This window comes from Alligator mississippiensis, chromosome 2 (genome assembly GCF_030867095.1).
Source record: "Alligator mississippiensis isolate rAllMis1 chromosome 2, rAllMis1, whole genome shotgun sequence".
In the NCBI taxonomy this organism is placed as follows: Eukaryota; Metazoa; Chordata; order Crocodylia; family Alligatoridae; genus Alligator; species Alligator mississippiensis.
In genome coordinates this window covers 173,562,188-173,582,855 of record NC_081825.1, presented here as the reverse complement: position 1 = coordinate 173,582,855, position 20,668 = coordinate 173,562,188, and the positions used below count along the sequence as shown (strand labels likewise).

General features: G+C 49.4%; 1 pseudogene; it reads left to right on the top strand.

Moving 5' to 3' along the window:
• Positions 1-1,929: 1,929 nt before the first annotated feature.
• Positions 1,930-3,094, top strand: LOC102571413 (olfactory receptor 2G3-like; annotated as a pseudogene).
• Positions 3,095-20,668: the final 17,574 nt, after the last annotated feature.

The following is a 20,668-nucleotide window of genomic DNA, read 5'->3' as shown; positions in this document are numbered from 1 at the left end:
TGAGGATCTGTCTTCTATTGTGAAGAGGAAAGTGTTTTCTACCTCCACTTCAATACAGCCAAGATTATGTTGGTCAATTGTAAACATAATAATAGACACCAAAAGTCAAATGCATCCTCATCACTTAGGTCTACATGAGCCTAACAGTTTAATTATCAAGTGTGGTTACAACACACCAGCTTCTGTAGCCAACTGAACATAGGGGAGTGATATTGCTACTACCATACCCAGCTGCCTTTGACTCCAGAGCTCCCAAACTATCTGACATCCAAGGTACCAATTTACAACTGGTTTAATTTGTGACAGCCTTTGGCATGAGCCTAAAGCAAGGCTTGACTGCATACCCTTGAAATCATAGCAAGATGCCCTAACTGCTCTACCTCCACACCCCACCCCACCCCTTCCTACTTGGCATGGAGCTTAATCATGTGTAATGCTTGCTTATCTCTGGTGCTGCATTTGCATTTAGATGAATTCCATACTGCTCAACATTTGATACCTGATTCCAAGGCTTAGTACATCTCAGGCATATGGCTTTCTAGGATAGGTGGTGAAAACTTGGGTGAACAACTCTTTCCCCATAAGCACATGTACTCTGCAATTCACCTTAACCAGTGGTTACCAACCAGTGGATCTTGATTCATTGGCAGATCTCAGAGCCTCTTGGAGTGGATCTGAGGCTGGGGTGAGGGGGCCAAGTGCCCATGTGCATGCTTGCACATGCCCCAGACCAGCAGGTCAGTCCGTGGGGGAGGGAAGGGGCAGGAGCTAGATCAAGGCCCCTGCAGTGAGGGACAGTGCTCAAGAGGCAGGAGCAGCAATAAATTGAGTGGGGCCCCAGCCAGGTGGGACTTATCTGCTGGGTAGGCATGCCCCCAAATAATTTTTTCTCCCTATGCCTCAATCTGTGCCTCCCCTCCCCCCTTCTCTCCCCACAGACTTACCCGCTGGGTGGGGGAGGGGTGGCAGCAGCACATGGTAGATCTTGGGTTGCTTTAAAATGCCAAAGGTGATCTCCTACTTAAAAAAAAGTTTGGAGACTACTGACTTAAATCAACATGCATCACTTTATTTTCCAGCATTCCTTCCTAGCCCTTCCTCAGGATCAGTTTATGGCCTTCAACCATAATTTATTTTGCAGAACCTTCCATGGCTAATGCAAATTTGTGAAAGTAGAACCAGGTATACTGTAATTTCTTTACACTGTGGGCATGAATACTATTGATCATAAGCACAGGTAGGCAATCTCACATCAAACACTACAGCCTATCCACTAGCACTAGCTGCTTCTATCACTTTCTATTTGATTGTTTCACACAGGTTCTGACATCTCCCTCATCACCATGGTTTCTCATGTGAGCTGTATAAGATCCTACACAAACTGGTAGATGTTCTGAGTGATAAATTGCAAAGTTTCTTTTTGCCTGAACTGAAACTGATCCTTAAACTTGGAGATCAGACAAGAAGCAACAGCGATGTTGGAAAGCAACTTGCACAGCCAATGTCTGCACTGGGCTTTTTCCTATAGTAACATAAGGTATTGCAGTTCAGTGATTTCAAACAAAAATCTTTCACTTTGAATAATTTTCAATGACATTTTTATTTTATGAAGATGGAAGGACAGCATCAGGAATCTGATCTGACTTAGAGGGATGTACCTCAGAAGTAATTCTTAGATTAACAGAGTTGCACCACAGAACTACCAGCATAACTGGAGGCTCAACCAAATCTATCATGGGAAAATTTTCTCCACATTTTTTTTACCCCTCAGCTAACCACAGTGCACCACATAAACAGGCAAGTATTTTGTCACTGGTGTTTATGATGTGCCATTCTCCCAGAGCCTAGAGTGTAAGGTGAAGTTTGTTTTATTTGCAAAAAGATTTAAGATGAGTTTGATAACTTTTTCTTTGGCAGATAAAACACTGGAGACAACTGACCAGGGAAAACCAAAGCTGCATGACTGAATTTATATTCCTGGGTCTCTCCAGTGAGCCAAGGGTAGAGGCTGTTCTTTTCATGGTGTTTCTGGTGTTCTACCTGCTCACTGTGGTCGGCAACATCATCATAACTACAGTTATCAGAATAGACCCTCAGCTCCATGTGCCCATGTACTTTTTCCTCATCAATCTGTCCTTCTTAGACATCTGCTACATCTCAACCAACGTCCCACAGATGCTGGTGAATCTGTTGTCCAGGAAAAAGACTATATCCTTCATGGGTTGTGCTGTTCAGATGTATTTGTCTTTGGCCTTTGGCATGACTGAGTGTTTCCTGCTTGGAGTCATGGCTTACGACCGGTATGTGGCAATATGTCATCCATTGCAATACAGAGTTATCATGAATAGGAAGCTCTGTGCTCAGATGGCTGTCATGTCCTGGACCTGTAGTCCGCTCAGCTCCATGGTAATCAATGTCATGACCCTGAGGTTGCCCTTCTGTGGGCCCAACACCTTGAACCACTACTTCTGCAAGGTGCCAGCTGTGCTGACCTTGGCTTGCACTGATACTTCCCTCACTGAAATGGTGGTTTTCATCTTCAGCATACTCATTGTCTTCATCCCTTTCCTCCTGATTGTTGTCTCATACATCTGCATTCTCTCAGCTATCCTGTAGATCCACTCAGCCCATGGAAGAGCCAAAGCCTTCTCTACATGTGGATCACACCTGACTGTTGTGACCTTGTTCTATGGGACAGCCATCTTCACGTACATGCGACCCAGGTCCCAATCCTCACGGGACAGGGACAAAGTGATTGCTGTGTTCTATACCATTGTAACTCCCATGCTCAATCCCCTGATCTACACTCTGAGGAATAAGGAGGTGAAAAGGGCCTTAAGGAGAATGGTCATTAGACACAGATTTTCAAGGAGGATGTGAGACGCTTACTGGATCCGGTGTTAAACTTGAGTCACTCGATATGATTATTCCTTTGTACTGATGTAGGACACCTTCCCCAAAAGATGGCCCCTTCTCCAAAGTGCTTATGCCCCAGCAGCCTTACCTGAGGTCCTGGGGGCTTCCTGAGGATGCAGAAGCAATGATTCTGCAGCACAGATCCTGGCCAGCAGCTGCAGTGTGGCTCTGGCCAGCCTCACTCTGGTTTTGAGAGGTGCACGCTGCCCATGCATGTGCCATTCCGCTTCTTTTTCTGCAGGTTTTTTTTTACCCCTGGATATCCAGGGGTCAACAAAACCCTCCATGCTGCTCCATTGCAGCACGAAGGACAATAGAATGTGTGGTATGTGGTGCTGCAGATGTGTCTGTAGAGCCACATACCACATCACTGTGCTCATTTGGACATGGCCTATGAGCGTAAGAAAAGAGACAACAGGTGATCGTGGACAGACAGGTGGGTGAATACAAGGAAACAATGAGATCATGTTGCTCTGTATGATGGTACAAGTTTCCCTTGCTTTATGCGGGTTCTGTATGTGAATTCACTCTTATGCAATGATCCTTTTTATACTCAAAATACATTATATGCGTGGTAAATTACCTCTTATGCAATTGGCAGCAGGTAAGTCTATGGGTGGAGGGGGAAGGACCATGGGTGGGAGGGCAGATCGAGGCCCCGGTGAGGCTGCTGGGGGGGGGGCTGCAGCCACTCCAAAATTTTCTGTAGCACCCCCTATCCCTCTCCCAGTACCACTGGTGCCAGCCCTGAGTGCAATGCGGCTCAATCCCTCTGCCAGGAAGAGCCCAGTGTGGATCTTGGCCCTAGCCCAGAGCAGCAACCTGTGGCAGCTGGAGCCATGCCCCCCATCTTGTGCCCCACCCCAGCTGTGCAGTGCCTACCTCTGCTCCAGCCCCAGCCCCATTCCCTCCCTCACCACCGGTGGGGGTGCAAATTGAGGCCCCACTCACCCCAGCCCCTAGGGCCGGGCTCTTCCTTGTGCGGGGGTTGGGTCATACTGCACTCAGGGCAGGTGCTGGTGCTGGGAAGTGGGTTGGGGGGGGTGCTACGGCAAATTTTGGGGTGTCTGCAACCCCCCCTGGTATCCCTGTCCCAGCACCACCACCATCCACCACAAGCGCAGCCCAGTCCAGACCCCCACGAGGAAGAGCCCAACACCACCCCAGCCCCAGCAGACTTATCTGCTGCCAATGCAGTCGAGGTCTTGGAACATATCCCTATTTGTTACCTTGTAAAGTGGGTTCCCTTTATGCGAATCTGAGTTATACACAGTTTTTCATGAACACATCTACCCCATAAAGCAAGGAAAACCTGTATTCTCCATATGTCATCTTCCTAGCTACTGTCAAGTGTTTGGGAGGCATCCCCTTTGTACAGAGAGGTCTTATAGATTCCATCTGTGCAATCAGGCAGGCAGATTCTCTTGTAGCATTGTATTTACATGTCCCTTAGTAAAATTCAAGGACTCAAGGGAGGATCAATGTAAAAATGGAAATGTTTGTCACCACTTTTGATCAAACTCCAAGTTTGTAGTAAAATATAGTATTTTACCCTACGAGAACTGTTTAGGGGCCCATGTGAAATGGGCTTGGATTTCTCAGTCCAGCTATCACAGGGCATGATAGTCAACTTGATTTCAAAAGTTTAACACAATGGATGAGCTTGTGCAAAGAGGCTATTGGTTGAATAAGTCAGGCAATATAAGTTCATAGCTTTGTGCCAGTTCTGTGCATAAATGGAGCTATTCTGAACATGGTTACATGAACTAGTCACAGCAAGGTAAGCTAGAAGGTGAGTTTAATACATATCAGTTACTTCAGGTTAACTGTCCTTGTGTACGCTTTTACTTCACAGTAGGTGCACCTACATGAGACATTACCTGGAGAGTAGACTAATTAGCTCCACAATAAACATCACATATCTATGCATGTGCCCCTATTAGGCTGGAGTAAACTAATTAACTCCACAGCAGGATAGTGCTTATAAATACAAGCTCTATCCTGATCAGTTTTTTACTCCATAGCAGCGCACGTGTAGATGCTGTCCTGGCTGACTAGGGCATGAGGGTGCTTCAGTGCATGGGCTGCCTGCTGGGTAGCCTACAGTGGAGCATCCTTGTGCCCTAACTACAAAATTATTGGGATAGAGGTAGGAGGACCCTCTTTCTCCTTCCCCACCTGTTTGGTTGGGTTTGGTTTGGGGAGGGGGGGAGTTGTTCTGTTTTTTAAGTTTTAAGATGTACATAACAATGTGTGTGTGTCTAGTCACATCTATTCCATGTGAACCCCTGTATGGCTAGGGTAAAGCCTACTGCATACCCTGAAAAAGGAAGTGCAAGGTGTGTGTAAATAGAATCCAGCATGGGCATAAGTGCTAAAAAGTGCATTTATGTCGCCATGCAAGTGCTACATGTAAGGATGTAATAAGATTGGGCCATCAATGTCTGTGAGGCCTCAATACAGCAAATTTAGACATCACTGAAAAGAAAGCAAAGTGAATTTGTTTCCTGCTCATCGCTTCCAGCCTTTCTGTTATGATGGCACAATGTGACATCATAACGTTGTGCCAAATGTTATGATGGCACAAGTATAGGGTTACCATATTTCCAGGTCGAAAAAAGAGGACACCTTTCATGGGTGGGGAGGTGGAGGGCAGGGGGAACATGGTGGTGAGGGCAATGAAAAGCTGCTACCCTGCCCATTTTGTTGCCCCTCACTGATGAGCCCACTTCCTCCCCCGCAACCCTGCTGCTGCCCCTCACTCCAGACCCACCGACCCCAGCCGTGCCAGTGCCCATCATTCCCAAACAGTAGTACCCTGCTCACCCACTCCCTGCTGGTACTCCTTACTCCTGACCCCCACCCTCTGGCACTGCCAGTGCCCAACACACCCAATCCAATCACCCATCCTGTCCCCTGTTCCCCTTGTTCCTGATCCGCAGCCCCCTGCCCCCCTGCCAGCCCTGCTGGTACTCCTCACTCCGGACCTATGGGCCCCTGGCCTCCAGCCCTGCTGGTGCCCTTCACTCCTGACCCACAGCCCCTGGCACTGCCAGTGCATTGAACACCCAACCCATAGTCACCCATTGCATCCCCATGCCCCTCACTCCTGAACTGCAGCCCCCTGTCCTGTCCTTCCCTGCCCCCCATCCCTGCCAGTGTCCCACATGCTGGACCCGCAGCCTCTGCCCTGCCAGCCCTGCCACTTTCTCTGTCTCTCTCTGCCTCTTACCTGGGAGCTTGCTGGAGCCTGCGTGGGGAGCATGTGACCCCCAACAGCCAATCACATTGCCTGCTGCTGTCACCCCCAGGCAGCAAGCCCAGGATAGCAGAAAACCCAGACATTTGCTCTTATTTTAAAAACCCACCCAGACAGAGCACAGGGGGCCAAAAGAGAGGATGTGTCTGGGAAAACCCAGACGTATGGTATGGTAACCCTACACAAATGTGATGTGAGGTGATGTCTGTTTCTAAGCATAGAACTCAGCCTATGAAAACCACCCAAGTATTTACCAACCTACCTAGTAGGGTTTTGCAGCCCAGAGAGTGGGTGTGTCTACACGTGAAAATGATCTGGGAGCAGTTTATTCTCAAGTACACTACTCAAGAGTAGGGGTTTAGGTTGTAGCCATGTTGGTCTAAGGATTTAGGCAGACAAGGTTTCTTGGGTGAATTTGATATCTTTTATTAGACCGACCCAAATGGTTGGAGAATAGTTATTAAGCAAGCTTTCGGGTTCAAAAACCCTTCGTCAGGCTAAGGAAGCTTCAGCAGTTGGTGTGTGCTCTTCCTGGATGGAATGAAAAGTAAAGAAGCCAGGGGCTGGGCTGGGGAGTCAGTTGCCAGGCAGGTGTAATGTATCAAAAATCCAATGTCTATGTTTAGTCCCTGATCTCTAGTATCCAGCAGGTTGATGAAATGGAGCTCATAGGCTCGTCTCTGGGATGTGTTGTGTAAATTTCCCTTGAGGATCAGGACTGAGAGATTGGAGAGAGAGTGGCCCTCCTGTGAGAAATGTGCCCCCACCAGTAATTGGGTGTTTCTGTCTTTGATGGATTTCCGTTGTGCGTTCATTCTGGTGCGCAGTTGTTGTCTGGTCTCTCCTACATATCTTCCATCAGGGCATTTGGTGCATTGGATGAGGTATACTACATTCCTGGAGGTGCAGCTGTAAGATCCTGGGATGCTGATGGCTCTGTTGTGGGGTGTAGTAATTGTGGGGGTGGTGGAGATGTGTTGGCAGGTTTTGCATTTCTTGTCATGGCACAGTCTGGATCCTTTTGGTGCGTTCTGGGGTTGAGGAAGTTTGCTTCTGGTGATGAGGTTGGCAAGGTTCGGTGCTTGTCTGAAGGCTAGGATGGGTGGCTCTGGGAAGATTTTTTTAAGAATAGGGTCTTTTTCTAATATGGGTTGCAATTTTTTGAGGATTTTCCGTACAGGTTCAGAGGATGGGTGATAGGTCATAACCAGCGGTGTGCGATTTGTGGGTGTTTTTCTTCTGTACTGCAGCAGTTCTTCACGTGGTATCCAGGTGGCTCTTTCAAATGTGCGATCTACCTCTCTGGAGGAGTGTCCTTGCTGGGTGAAAGCCTTTTTAAGATTGGTGAGGTGGCGATCCCGGGTGTTCTCTTCAGTACAAATGCGGTGGTATCTGAGGGCTTGGCTGTATATCACAGCTTTTTTGGTGTGTTTCGGGTGATTGCTGGTTCTGTGCAGATATGTATGTTGGTCTGTGGGTTTCTTGTATACTGTGGTCTGTATTTTACCCTTCTGGATACTGATCCTTGTGTCTAAAAAGGGGATGTTGGTGCTGGAGTATTCTAAAGAAAGTCGGATGGAGGGATGCTGACTGTTTACAAGAAACCCACAGACCAACACACATATCTGCACAGAACCAGCAATCACCTGAAACACACCAAAAAAGCTGTGATATACAGCCAAGCCCTCAGATACCACCGCATCTGTACTGAAGAGAACACCCGGGATCGCCACCTCACCAATCTTAAAAAGGCTTTCACCCAGCAAGGACACTCCTCCAGAGAGGTAGATCGCACATTTGAAAGAGCCACCTGGATACCACGTGAAGAACTGCTGCAGTACAGAAGAAAAACACCCACAAATCGCACACCGCTGGTTATGACCTATCACCCATCCCCTGAACCTGTACAGAAAATCCTCAAAAAATTGCAACCCATATTAGAAAAAGACCCTATTCTTAAAAAAATCTTCCCAGAGCCACCCATCCTAGCCTTCAGACAAGCACCGAACCTCGCCAACCTCATCACCAGAAGCAAACTTCCCCAAGCCCAGAACACACCAAAAGGATCCAGACTGTGCCATGACAAGAAATGCAAAACCTGCCCCCACATCTCCACCACCTCCACTATTACTACACCCCACAACAGAGCCATCAGCATCCCAGGATCTTACAGCTGCACCTCCAGAAATGTAGTATACCTCATCCAATGCACCAAATGCCCTGATGGAAGATATGTAGGAGAGACCAGACAACAACTGCGCACCAGAATGAACACACAACGGAAATCCATCAAAGACAGAAACACCCAATTACTGGTGGGGGCACATTTCTCACAGGAGGGCCACTCTCTCTCCAATCTCTCAGTCCTGATCCTCAAGGGAAACTTACACAACACTTCCCAGAGACGAGCCTATGAGCTCCATTTCATCAACCTGCTGGATACTAGAGATCAGGGACTAAACATAGACATTGGATTTTTGATACATTACACCTGCCTGGCAACTGACTCTCCAGCCCAGCCCCTGGCTTGTTTACTTTTCATTCCATCCAGGAAGAGCACACACCAACTGCTGAAACTTCCTTAGCCTGACAAAGGGTTTTTGAACCCGAAAGCTTGCTTAATAACTATTCTCCAACCATTTGGGTTGGTCTAATAAAAGATATCAAATTCACCCAAGAAACCTTGTCTGCCTACTCGAGAGTAAACACTCCCAGCCATGCGTGTAGATGCTCCTAGCAGCAAACTGCTCCCGCTTCCTGCAGGCCTGTAGTGGGCATGTGCCACCACCAAGGGGAGGTGGAGGCTCCAGCCACAGCAACCTGCAGCCAGTAGCCATCTGTAAAAGGCAGTCCAGCTCCCTGCTTTCTGGCCAGATGCTTTTCTGGCTGACAGCAGTGTGCATAGCAAAGAGACAGCACGCAATGGCTCTCTCGCCTCAGCCTCTTCCTCACCGTACCATAGCTGCTCCAGTCCCTAACCTTGTCAGAGATAGCCGGTGCCCTGGGCTCCTGCTGGCCAGGTGCTGGCCCTGCTGGCCCACTGCAGTGACTGCCATTGGGGCCAGGACAATTGGGCCTTCCCGGCTCCCCCACGCACAACAGCCACCTTGCCAGCCTCACTGCACTGCCCCAGACCGCCCCCGCCCCCCTCAACCTCACAGCTACTGCCCGAAACCAGCCTGGAACCTGGTCATAGAGGTGAAAACACACTCCTGGACACCACCACAGGGGCCTTCCATGCCCTTCTTGGCCTCCAACCCTGCCACTTCTGGACCCAGCCAGCCAGCCAGAACTGGGGACTGCAAATCATCCAAACCACCTGATCACCTGGGCCACCTTCCAGGACCTCCTGAAGCAACTCCTCCCCCAGCCTGGTGTGGCAGGAGACCACCATGAGGCTTCCCCTCCCCAGAGGCACTGGCTGCCTATTGCCTTGCTCAAGCTAGCACCCACCAGCTGCCATTACATGGGCCATCTCTTCGGTGTGAGCAAGGCAACCACTGTGGAGGCCATCCTGGAGGAATGCGGCACCCTCCAGAATGTGGTGGGGCACACTATGTTCTGGGTGTACAACCTCCTGGCAGTGGTGGTGGGGTTCCTTGCCCAAAGTGCATTGGGTCCCTAGACAGGACCCACATCCTGGTCACATGCCCACCACATGGTGACCACCCCCAATACAACCTTCAGGGCTTCCACTTCATTGTGCTTGAGGCTGTCATTGACCACCGCAGCACCTTCACCAACATGAGAGCTGGCTGGGTAGGCAGTGCCCATGAAGCCTATGTCTTCCATAACTCCTCCCTGCCAGCCCGGGTGCAAAGTGGGAACTTTGCACTGAGGGTGCCAGAACTCTAGCTGGGCACATTGAAGGTCCTCTCCCTCCTCATTGGGGACCCATGTACCTGCTCCTCCCATGGCTTATGAGCCTTACACCAGCCATCTGGACCACCGCTAGACCCGCTTCAACCAGTTCCTGGGCCAGACCCACACCTTCATGGAGTGCACCTTCAGCCAGCTGAAGAGATGCTGGTGCACCCTCACTGCCTGCTTCGAGTTCTCCGAGGACAACATCCCCAGGTCATTGTTGCACACTGTGTGTTTCATAACATCTGCAAGGCCTGGGGGGAGCTGTTTTGTAAGGCCTGGGTGGAAGAGACACAGCAGGCAGATCATGCCTGGCACCAGGAGCACTAAATTCACTGGCAGCAACAGCATTCCCCCCTACCCTTCCCCTGCCCCACTGAGGCCACAGGTGAGCCACACACCCACCACTGGGGCCAGGGCACCAGGTGCTAGAAGCACTGGTGACCACCTCCTCCTGCACTCCCCACTGAAGCCCACCTGGAAAGCCGCACGTAAACCTCCACCTAACGGACACCCCCAGCACCAAGCTCACGGTGTGAGGGGAATAAAACAGTTCTCCAAAAAGCAGTTTTATTCTCCTCACAGAAACAGATCCTCCTCCTGCCTCCCTCCCCCACATCAGAGTCCCCCTTCCCTCCCTACAGATGGCGCCACGGGAGGGCAGGGAGAAAGATTGGTGGTCAGGAGAGGGCCAGGATCATGGGGCGGTGACAGCGGGGGCCACCTGTGGCCTGGGGCAAATCTGCTCCTCATTTGACCCCATGGAGTCCTTGCAGCTGTGAGTGAGCTCCATTCTGCCCTGGTGAGGCATCCCCTGTGTGCATGGCAGCAGCAAGCGTGGCAGTGCAGGGTTATGTCCTTCACTGATGCTGCACAGGCAGGGGACACATTGCCAGGGCAGTGCAGAGCTCAGTGGCAAGGAGATCCCTGCACTGCTCCACTGTTCCCTGCAGCGCCGGGTCGCACCTGCTGGGTTGCAGAGGCCCCAGCAAAGGGAAACAGGGTGGGGCCCAAGCCCGCAGCAGGCAGTCCACTCCCGCCTCATGCACAGATCTGGGGGGCAGGGGTCCCCCCGCCCCTTCAGGAGTGTGCGCAGCTGCAGGGCCCCCATCCACTGTCCAAGCCCTCAGCAAGCAGGCAGCAGGGAACGGGGTCTGGTCTCCACTCTTCAGCAGCCACTGCCCCTGCTAGGGCAGGGGGCTGCAGACCTGGGTACCTGGTCCATAGCCCTGGCAGCTGTGGGCCCCTTCTGGCAGGGTTGGAGGTAGCAGAGGGCTGCGGGTTGGGGGTGAGGGGCACCAGCAGGGCTGTGGGGGTTGTGGGGAAAACATGGGGCACTAGCAGGGCTGGGGGAGCTGTGAGGGTCCTTTCATTTTAATAATGGATTTAGGGGGGTTTATCAGAGAATTTGTGATTTTTTTTATTCAGGAAAACCAGGATCCCTGCTGTTCACCCCAGACTGCCTTCTGTTTTGTTTCTAGCTCCTCAGCCAGCTTCTGTCCCAGCTTCTCAGCTGCCACCTGCATTTTCCTCCACAGCCATCCATCTCTCAGGTTCTCCACTCTCACAGTGCCCTCTGGCTCTGGCCCTGAGCCCAGTCTCTATGTACTCTAGCTGTCACTGCCTGGCCTGTTCACAAGGCATCATGGACCTCTCTACTGACAGGAGGTTGAACTGGTACTCTCCCAGAATACAGTCCAGCCCTCTCCTCTTAACATGTTCCAAGTGGGTGTGGGAAATATTGCATTATGTACCAGTAGGCTCCTTAAGCATGTTTTTGCCAAATCTCTTCAGAAAGAGAGATTGCCACTATCAAGTGGTCTGGGAACATAAGAGGCCAAATCCTGCACACCCTGGGAATTCCCACACAGGACCAGTCTCCTCAAGCCCCTGAAGCATCTGCCCAGCTTTCCTCACTTATAGTGCCCCAAGATTCCCCTAAGAAAAGTTGGTATTCCTTGCTTATGAATCCCCACCCTGACATCTCCAGGGACATGTCCCTGAAAGGAAAGAAAGCCTGAGTGAGCCCCAGCATGGATGCATGGGACCCACAGAGTGAGGGATGCAGGAAAGCCTTGGGCAAGGCGGCACATTGTCCATTGTCCTGCACTGGGCCCCTATGGACTATGTTTGTTTTGCCCACAAGAGCAGATCAGCTGTGGAGGGACACAGCTTGATCTGCTTTGTTTGGGAACTTCTGTTTTTATCCTGTTGTTGCTCTAGGTAGCCAGATATTGCTGGTCAAGTCAGTAGACTTAAAGCTAGCTCAGGGGTCTCTATACTACAGAGAAACTTACCCACAGGCCCGTAAGTTTGGTGCCAATACAAGTGCATAGGCATGGGCCTTGCAGTTTTATTGTTACACCTATTTATCAGACTTTTAGACCTCTTACAGTAGGATGCAACCTACCTTAGAAATCTAGAGATATTTTTGTACATCCTTCTCCAGTACTTGCCTCGTGTTGTATGGTATGATCGGCTCCACACCTTTCTCCTTTAGTTGCAGCCCTGTGCATCTCTCTTGTAGAAGAAAGAGACAATTCTTACTAATTTTGTTAGAAAGGCTCAAATCCTATTTCACCCTCTAAAGCAGTATTGTCAACCCCTTTAGACTAGAGGCACCCTTCATTACACTTGAGGCAATCCTCCATAACTTTTGTGAATTGAGTGACACCCAATTTCAAAAACTAATTTTATATATTTCAGAACTGATCTCCTTGCAGAGGGGCCAGACACTGGCAGGGGGAATCAGCCAGGCAGGGCAAAGGGTGAGCTTGTGCTTATCTGCTTATCTCCTCATACCTTGCAGCACCCTTCAAAGGATCTGGCAGCATTCCAGGGTGCCACTGCATCCTAGATGAGAATCACTGCTCTAAGTGATTCTACAGCCTTGCTAGCAAAGTCTTTGGAGGTGGTCCATCCACCTTTTGTCCAATACTCAAGTGGTCAGGAGACTTGGCCAAAGAGTGGGAGACCTAGGTTCCAAATCCTTTTCAGCTAAAGCAGGAAGGGGAGGTTGAACATACCTCTCCCCTTTTTTAGGAAAATTCCATAACTGTCAGCCCATGGCCTGGGAAGAATAAAGTTAGTCCCAAGTCAGTCCACACACACAGTGTTACTATGCAGTAAGGCATCTACGTGTGTCTTACTGCGCAGTAACTAATTGGGCATAAATTTGATACCTGCATGATGCAGGCATCAAATTTATGCTCGAATCAGCATAAGTTGCCATATTTACTACAAAGTACAGGCATATGTGTATAGATGCATGCCCACACTGTGTAGTAATTTCAGTTACTGCGTAGTAAATGCGCACATATAGACATGCCCATAGACAGAGATCCCCTGTACCAAAGAGCTTGCAATCTAAGCAGACAAGAAAAGAAAAGTGTGGTAAAAAACATAGTAGTATTATCCTCATTTTACGTATAGGGAAGTAATATACAGGCACCTCCCACGAGTTCAGCAGGGAGTTAGTAGAAAAGGCAGGAACAGAATCCAGTTTCTAGTGTAGAGTCATAACCATAAGAGCATGCTTTCTCTCTAAGGTTGCTATTTTCAAAAGTGTGAAACACGTTTTTAACTCTATAGGAGAAAACTCAGGTTCATCCTGATTGCCTTTAAAAAATCATACCTTAATTACAAACATGCCAGCATGCATAGGCTGCAGCATCTTGTAATCTTGAATCTAACATAACTTCATTCCAACCAGCTAACAGAGGCAATAAGAACTTTGCTGCTGTTCCAGTAGAAATGTCCCAGTGTCCAGACTTGAGAAGACAATACAAGAGTAGTTGTGGAATGAGAATAGGTTGAATTAAGGTCAAATAGTTACTTAGGTACATTAGGAGATGTTTGGAGTTGCATTGTTCTAAAAAGTGGGTATTTCATAAATATTGCTCCCCTGATAGACCATACTGCCAAGGGTTGAGTGGAGTTTTATAGCCATTTTTTATTATCTACTATTAATATAGACCTCCTTTAAGCATCTTCTATCCTTGTCTGGCTTTCAGAAGACCTATGGCTGGGGTGTCAAATTCACCTCCCTAACCGTGGCAAAATTTGGTGGCAAGACCTGGTAATAGCAGGTAAAACATGATAGCAGGGAAAACACTGGCAACTCAAGTGCCATAAAGGGAAAGTGGTTCTGTATCAGTACAGCTATCATTTCTCCCCCTGCCTTGAAAGACTGTCACAAATGGGTCCGCATAGCTCCAGTTCTGCAGTAGCTCTTTCCCCTGCCCCAGCCCACCACAGCCCTGAGTTCCCAGGCCCACCAGGAGCCCTGCAAGCAGGAGGAAACAGCTCCGAGGGCAGATCCGGTGCCAGTAAGTAAGGGGTGGGGGGAGGCTGGAGGAGTGGGGAGGAGACCATGGGGGACCCCCACGGACCCCATCCCCCACCCGCTCCCTGAGCCCCCTGGATCGCTGCCCCACCTGGCCCCATACCCATCCCCCACCTGCCTTCAATGACTGCCCCGCCTGGCCCCATCCCCTGCTGGCTCCCCAAGCACCCCCCCCATCACTGCCCCACCTGGCCCCTTCCCCTGCCTGCTCCCCAAGACACTCCCCAATCGCTGCCCCACCCACCCCAGCATCCAGACAATTAAAAAAAAACAAACCCCCACTCACAAGCAGTAGTAGCTGCCATCAGGGTCACTGAGGCCTCCTGGCAGAGCTCCCCCACACAGCACGTGGCAGCGGGGGCAGCAGAGACTGGCCCCGGATGACAGCTGCAATGGCCCCAGGTGCCCGGCAGTGCATGGAGCTAGGTGGTACCCTGCCCCCAGGCCACACCTGCACGCTTGGAGAAGTGGCAGTGAGGGTGTCAGGTGACCAGGGCCAGTCCCCACTGCCCCCCACTGCCCCATGCTGTGCAGGGGGGCCCTGCCAGGAGGCCCCAGTGAACCTGATGGCTGCTGCTCCTGCCAGTGAGTGCAGTGATTTTTTTAAGTGCCGGGTTGGGGCCGGGTGGGGCAGCCATCAGGGGTCTGCAGATGCAAGTGGGGGATGAGGTCAGGTGGGGCAGCCATTGGAGGCTCTGGGGGTGCAAGTGGGAATGGGGCACATGGGTCCTGTGCGGGGGTGGTAGCCACTCTGGGGGGCTGTGGCCCCTGTGGGGGGGCTGTAGCCCTGTGGGGGGGGGGGGGAGTCCAGGAGCTGGAAGGGGGCTGCACCCTCCAGGGTGCAGGGGACCCAGACCTCCTGAGCAGCACCCCCATAGTCCCCCCTCAATCCACCCACACCTCTTCCCACCCCACTTCTGCAAACCCCACATCCCTTCAGCACACACCCTGTGTGCCCAGCTGCCAGACAGGATGAGACTGTGGTGGTGTCAGTGGTGGGGGGGCCTCCACAGCCGATTACTGAACAGGGAGAAGGTCCTGTACCTGGACACCAGCACTCCACCTGCCCCCCACCCCCATCCCATCACCTGAGCTGAGAGTAATTGATCTCGGGGGGGGGGCACCAGCGCTTTCAAGGGGGTGCACATGCACCCCTGTGCACCCCCTATCCTTCTACGGTAAGAAAACCAAAGGCAAACAGAAAAAAAAAAATAGGTATTTAGAATTCATTTTATTATCACGATAGAGACACTGGTAAACATCCAAACTGCTTTAACACTGTACATATATCAATAAAACATTGCCCAACTGATCGCTCTTGCTCTTTGTCTATATAGTGGTCTTTTGTTTTAATTGTGGAGGAACATGGATTTTACATAGCGACTGGGATTTTTTTATCAGGGATTTTTCAATTTTCAAATAGGGAACACCAGAATTCCTGCTAAGGAGGCAAGTAGCAGGACCCAGGCAGAGAAGCCTGCTCAGAGCTCAGACCCATCTGGAGGTGGCTGACCTCCTGGCCAATTGGGGTCAGGAGGACATGCTTTGACAGTTCAAGGCAGGCCACCACACTGTGAATATCTTCCGGGTGATAGTTGCTCAGATGGCCAGGCAAGGGCACACACAGCAGTAGTGCCACACAAAGGCCAATTCTGCAGCCACAGCCCACTGGTAGCTGGCCCAGAGGGGCAGATGCCTCTACTGGCTGTGCAGTTCCCATCTGGGTCTGGCAGGTACACAGCAGGTCACAGCCAGGCAGCAACCCACACTGCCAGACTGCTGCAGTGGGTAGAGGGTGCAGGGAACTCTCAGGGCTGCTTCTGCAGTCCAACTGGCATGAGGGGTAGCATCCCCAGATACCAACTGGCCAGGCCCCAGAAGCTCCTGAGCGCGAGTAGTAGGACTGTGCGAAATTTTGATGGGTGTTTCATTTAAAAGCTGTTTCGACGAATTTTGAGCTCAAAACAGCTAAATCAAAATGAAACGAAAGGCTTGGAAACAGCTTCAAAATGAAATAAGAGCACTCAAAAAATTTTGAAAGGTGCTGCAGGATGGGGCCCGAGCACCAGGACAACTGTGGTGCTGCCACTGGCCCCAGCCTGCAGCAGCAGCCAGCTGAAACTCATTGCTCAGATCCAGGGACCCATACCCCACAGGAAAAGCTGGTCACAGAACTGGGGGATTGAGCCAGGAGCTAAGGGAATGTTCAGGTCTCTTACCATTCCCCCAGTTCCCAGTTTGATTCCCCAGATCCCCAATCTTTCCCCTGGCTCTCTGACTGCTTCTTCCAGATCTTTCTGTGGGGCACGGGCCCCTGGATGATGCAGGATAACAGCAGGCTGCCATTTCCAGCTGGGGATGGCAGTAGCTCTGAGCTATTTCCCCAGCCAGCAGCGGCAGCTTCCTGAAACCCTGTGTGTAGATCCAGGGGCCATGCCCACCAGGAAGAGCAGGGGAATGATCAGAGAACTGGACATTAGGAAGAACTTCTTCACAGTTCGAGTGGCCAAGGTCTGGAACGGGCTCCCAAGGGAGGTGGTGCTCTCCCCTACCCTGGGGGTCTTCAAGAGGAGGTTAGACGAGTATCTAGCTGGGGTCATTTAGACCCAGCACTCTTTCCTGCTTATGCAGGGGGTCGGACTTGATGATCTATTGAGGTCCCTTCCGACCCTAACATCTATGAATCTATGAATCTATGAACTGGAGAAATGAACCAGGAGTTCCAGGACAGTGTGTGGCGCCTTGCCAAGCCGCGCTGCACCCACACCATGGGGCAGCTGCCGTGTGGGTGCCCAGCGGGGGCAATCCCTGCTCCCCCCCAGTGCCCTGTTCTGCTTAGGGGAGGCTCTGCCACAAGTGCCCACAGACCCCAATCATTGCTGCCAGAACCGGTGAGTGTGGGGCTTTTTTTTTTTAAAGCTCCACAAACCAGCTGCAAAGCATGCAGATGACAGTATGCTGGTGCTGCTGGCTGGGGCCAATGCCAGCACCCAAGTCTGCCTGGCACAGCCTGTGCCAAGCGCCAGGAAGAACCTAGTGCTGGCACTCGCCCCAGCCGACAGCGGCAGCCTGCTGTCATCCCACACGCAGATCCGGGAGCCCACACCCCCCCGAAACAGCAAGATGGAAGTTGAAATGAAACAGTGCTGTTTTGCACAGCCCTGTTGAGTAGCCCTAAGCTACTTGCCAGGGCAGCTTTTTGTACTGATGGGGCCAGGACAAGGCAGCTTTTTCCACTGCTGCTCTAGCTCCCCCTGGCGGCAGATCTGAGAGGAGCCAGGCAGGGTTATTTTGCCCCAAGTGGCACAACTTGCCATACACCAAAGTGCAAGTCCAGGCATGTGCGCTGAGGCAAAAAGTCCCAGATTAAATTTGCACCACTTCTATTTGAGCTGCTACAAGCACACATGCCTGCATGCGTGGACACACCTTCTGGTTTATCTTGTGAATCATGTTTGCACACCTAATAGTGCTAACGCTATGTGGCACCCTGTGGCACCCATGAAAGGATCTTCAGGCACCCCGGAGTGCTATCACATCCTAGTGGTAATGCCTAGGGAACTAGGAGAAGATATTTCATGAAGCTATCATCCTCAGTATAAATATTTCAAAATATTTATTAAGATGAACGATACTCTGCCTTTGTTGTAGCACCCACAAAACCTCTCCCAGATTTGCTTTAGGATGTAGATGGCCTGGTTCAAGAAGGTTGGCTGCCCCCAATTAATTAATTTTCCTCAACAGATTTGTGTTTATAATTCCCATTTCACTGTGTTTGTCTCCTGCCTCCCCCATAGCTTTTGCTGAACATAGGTGTCATGCTAAACTTCTCAAGAAAATGCATATCATGCTTCAAAGGCTAAACAGCTCTGGGGAATCACTTTCTCAGACAAAGGAAAGGAACAAAGAAATCTCTGTAGAATGCACAACTGCATATTCAGATAAGAAAGTATACTAACAGCATCCTGTTCAATCCAGAAAATAAGCCAAGCCCTAATGCACAATGCTGAAGACATACCTTAGGGATGAGGCCCTCAAAAGACCACTGAATAAGGTAATGGATAAATGTCCCCAACCCTTTCTAACTGGCAGCTTTTGGACTGGCAAAAAACAACTGCATTCTATTCAGTTAGATCAGATAGAACAGGGATTTTTCTAGCATCCTGTTAACTGCAGCACCCAGGATGCCACCAGTTTTGGTTGGACAATACCATGGGTAAGAAGACAGAAATATATAAGGTATCCAACAAAGATAGGCAGAATCATAGCACAGTATGAGTTCATTTTTATATGATATTTTATTCACATTCTATTTTTTGTTTCCCAAGGTTTTGAAACACTGCAATAAACTAAAATGAACTGAAAAGCTGTAATTAAAGTCATTCTTCCTTCTTTCATATTGCAAGGTAAGAATATTATAGTCAAGATTTTTTAAAGTAGCGTAATATTTTGCTTCCCCCTCCTTTAGCGAGCCCAACTTGAGGCATCTTAATGGAACCTTTTCATTTTCCCAATCTTTTTCTCCTGGGCTCAGCACTGTAGAAACATTGTGATTGCCAGGCTGGATCATTTCCAAAGCCCATCCAAATCAATATTTTCTCCCCAACTGTAGCCACTACCAGCTGCAGAGGATGGTACACTGCAGAGGAAGGTATAAGGATCCCACAGTAGGCGGAGGAGGGAATAATCTGCTCCTTAAACAGATTTCATTTTAATTTCTTGGATTCTGAGATTGGTTTAAACCCTGGAGTATGAAGTGTAATATTCCTTTCAAAATCCTTGTTATAATTAATGATGATGATTCTGGATAGTATCAATATGCTTACAAATATAACATCTGATTCTGCATGTTTTAAAATTCTTGGCCTTAGTAGCTTCCTAGGGCAATGAGTTCTATGGTTTAATCCTTGACAGCGTGAAGAAGTAGAACACCCCAATAGTTCTGCAATATATTTTTTGAGATGGGGTGAGTGAAGGGTTGTGAGGGTTCAGAGCAGTTAAAGTATCCTGCTACAGCTTCAGCGATGTGAGTCTGAACGTTTCTGTGACTCTGATGTAAATTATCATAGCAAATTGATTTTTAAGTGCAATTATGCCACTTTGCACCAGATGTCTATGCATGCTTGTCTCCATCTGCACCCTGATGCATTTTTCTTCCTTTTCCTTACCTACTTTAAGGAAATCCAATGTAAAATTGAATTAATGCAACATTGAAGTTGAGATCTCAAGTGCACATACATTAGAGCATTCAAACCAATTGAATATATGCACACATATACACTGGATATTTAACACCATGCAATAATCTATAATTAATAGTCAATTACATATGTATGCAGATATACTCATACAGCACCACCTGGGGTGACAAGGAACAATAATTCATAGATTCATAGCTGATGGTAATAAGCTGATGGAGAATAGGTTTAGGTTAGAGATCAGGAGGCAATATTTTACAGTTAGGGTGGCCAGAATCTGGAACCAACTTCCTAGGGAAGTGGTCCTTGCCCCTACCTTGGGCAAATTCAAAAAGAGGTTAGATGATCACCTGTCTGGGGTCTTGTGAACCCAGCATTCATTCCTGCCTGTGGCAGGGGGTCAAGCTAGATGATCTGTTCAGGTTCCTCCTGACCCTAGCTACTATGAAACTATATACACACATGAAATCTCTCTTAAATGCCAGATTGGTGCTCAAAGTAATGTTAAGGCTTATTATTATGAAATAGCCCATCAAGCTCTGACAGTCATACCTGTGATCGCGATGATGCAACACTTTGCAGGTGCACTGTTTAATTCTAGGGTGTTGTTTCTAAAAGCCTAAGGAAGCCTAAAGAATAAAAATAAGAAGGGCCCGATAATCTGGAAAGGTTCCAGACCTTCCCCCTTAGATTCCCTCCCACCCCCAAGCTACTTCCAAATGCTCATATGCTCTATTCCACCTCTTTGCAGGAAGTCTGTACTTAGTCAGAATGCCCAAACCACTCCAGAGCGCTAGCAAGATTCAGAAACAGCATGCATATGATCCGTGTTGGATCTTAACGAAAGATGTGTTATGTTAACTAACGTTGCTTTTGCTGTTTTCATTCACAAGCTTTGTTTGAATTGTCTCTTTAGATTTCATAATCTCCAAGGCAGTAACTGTCTCTTATTTTGCCTGGCATAATGCATCCTCTGTGTTACTTGGATTCTTTAGATACTGTTGTCATGAAAATAACAAGCAAGAAAGTTAACCACAAGATGCATCTTCAACTCTTTTGCAGTTGGGCGACATTCCCATCCTATTC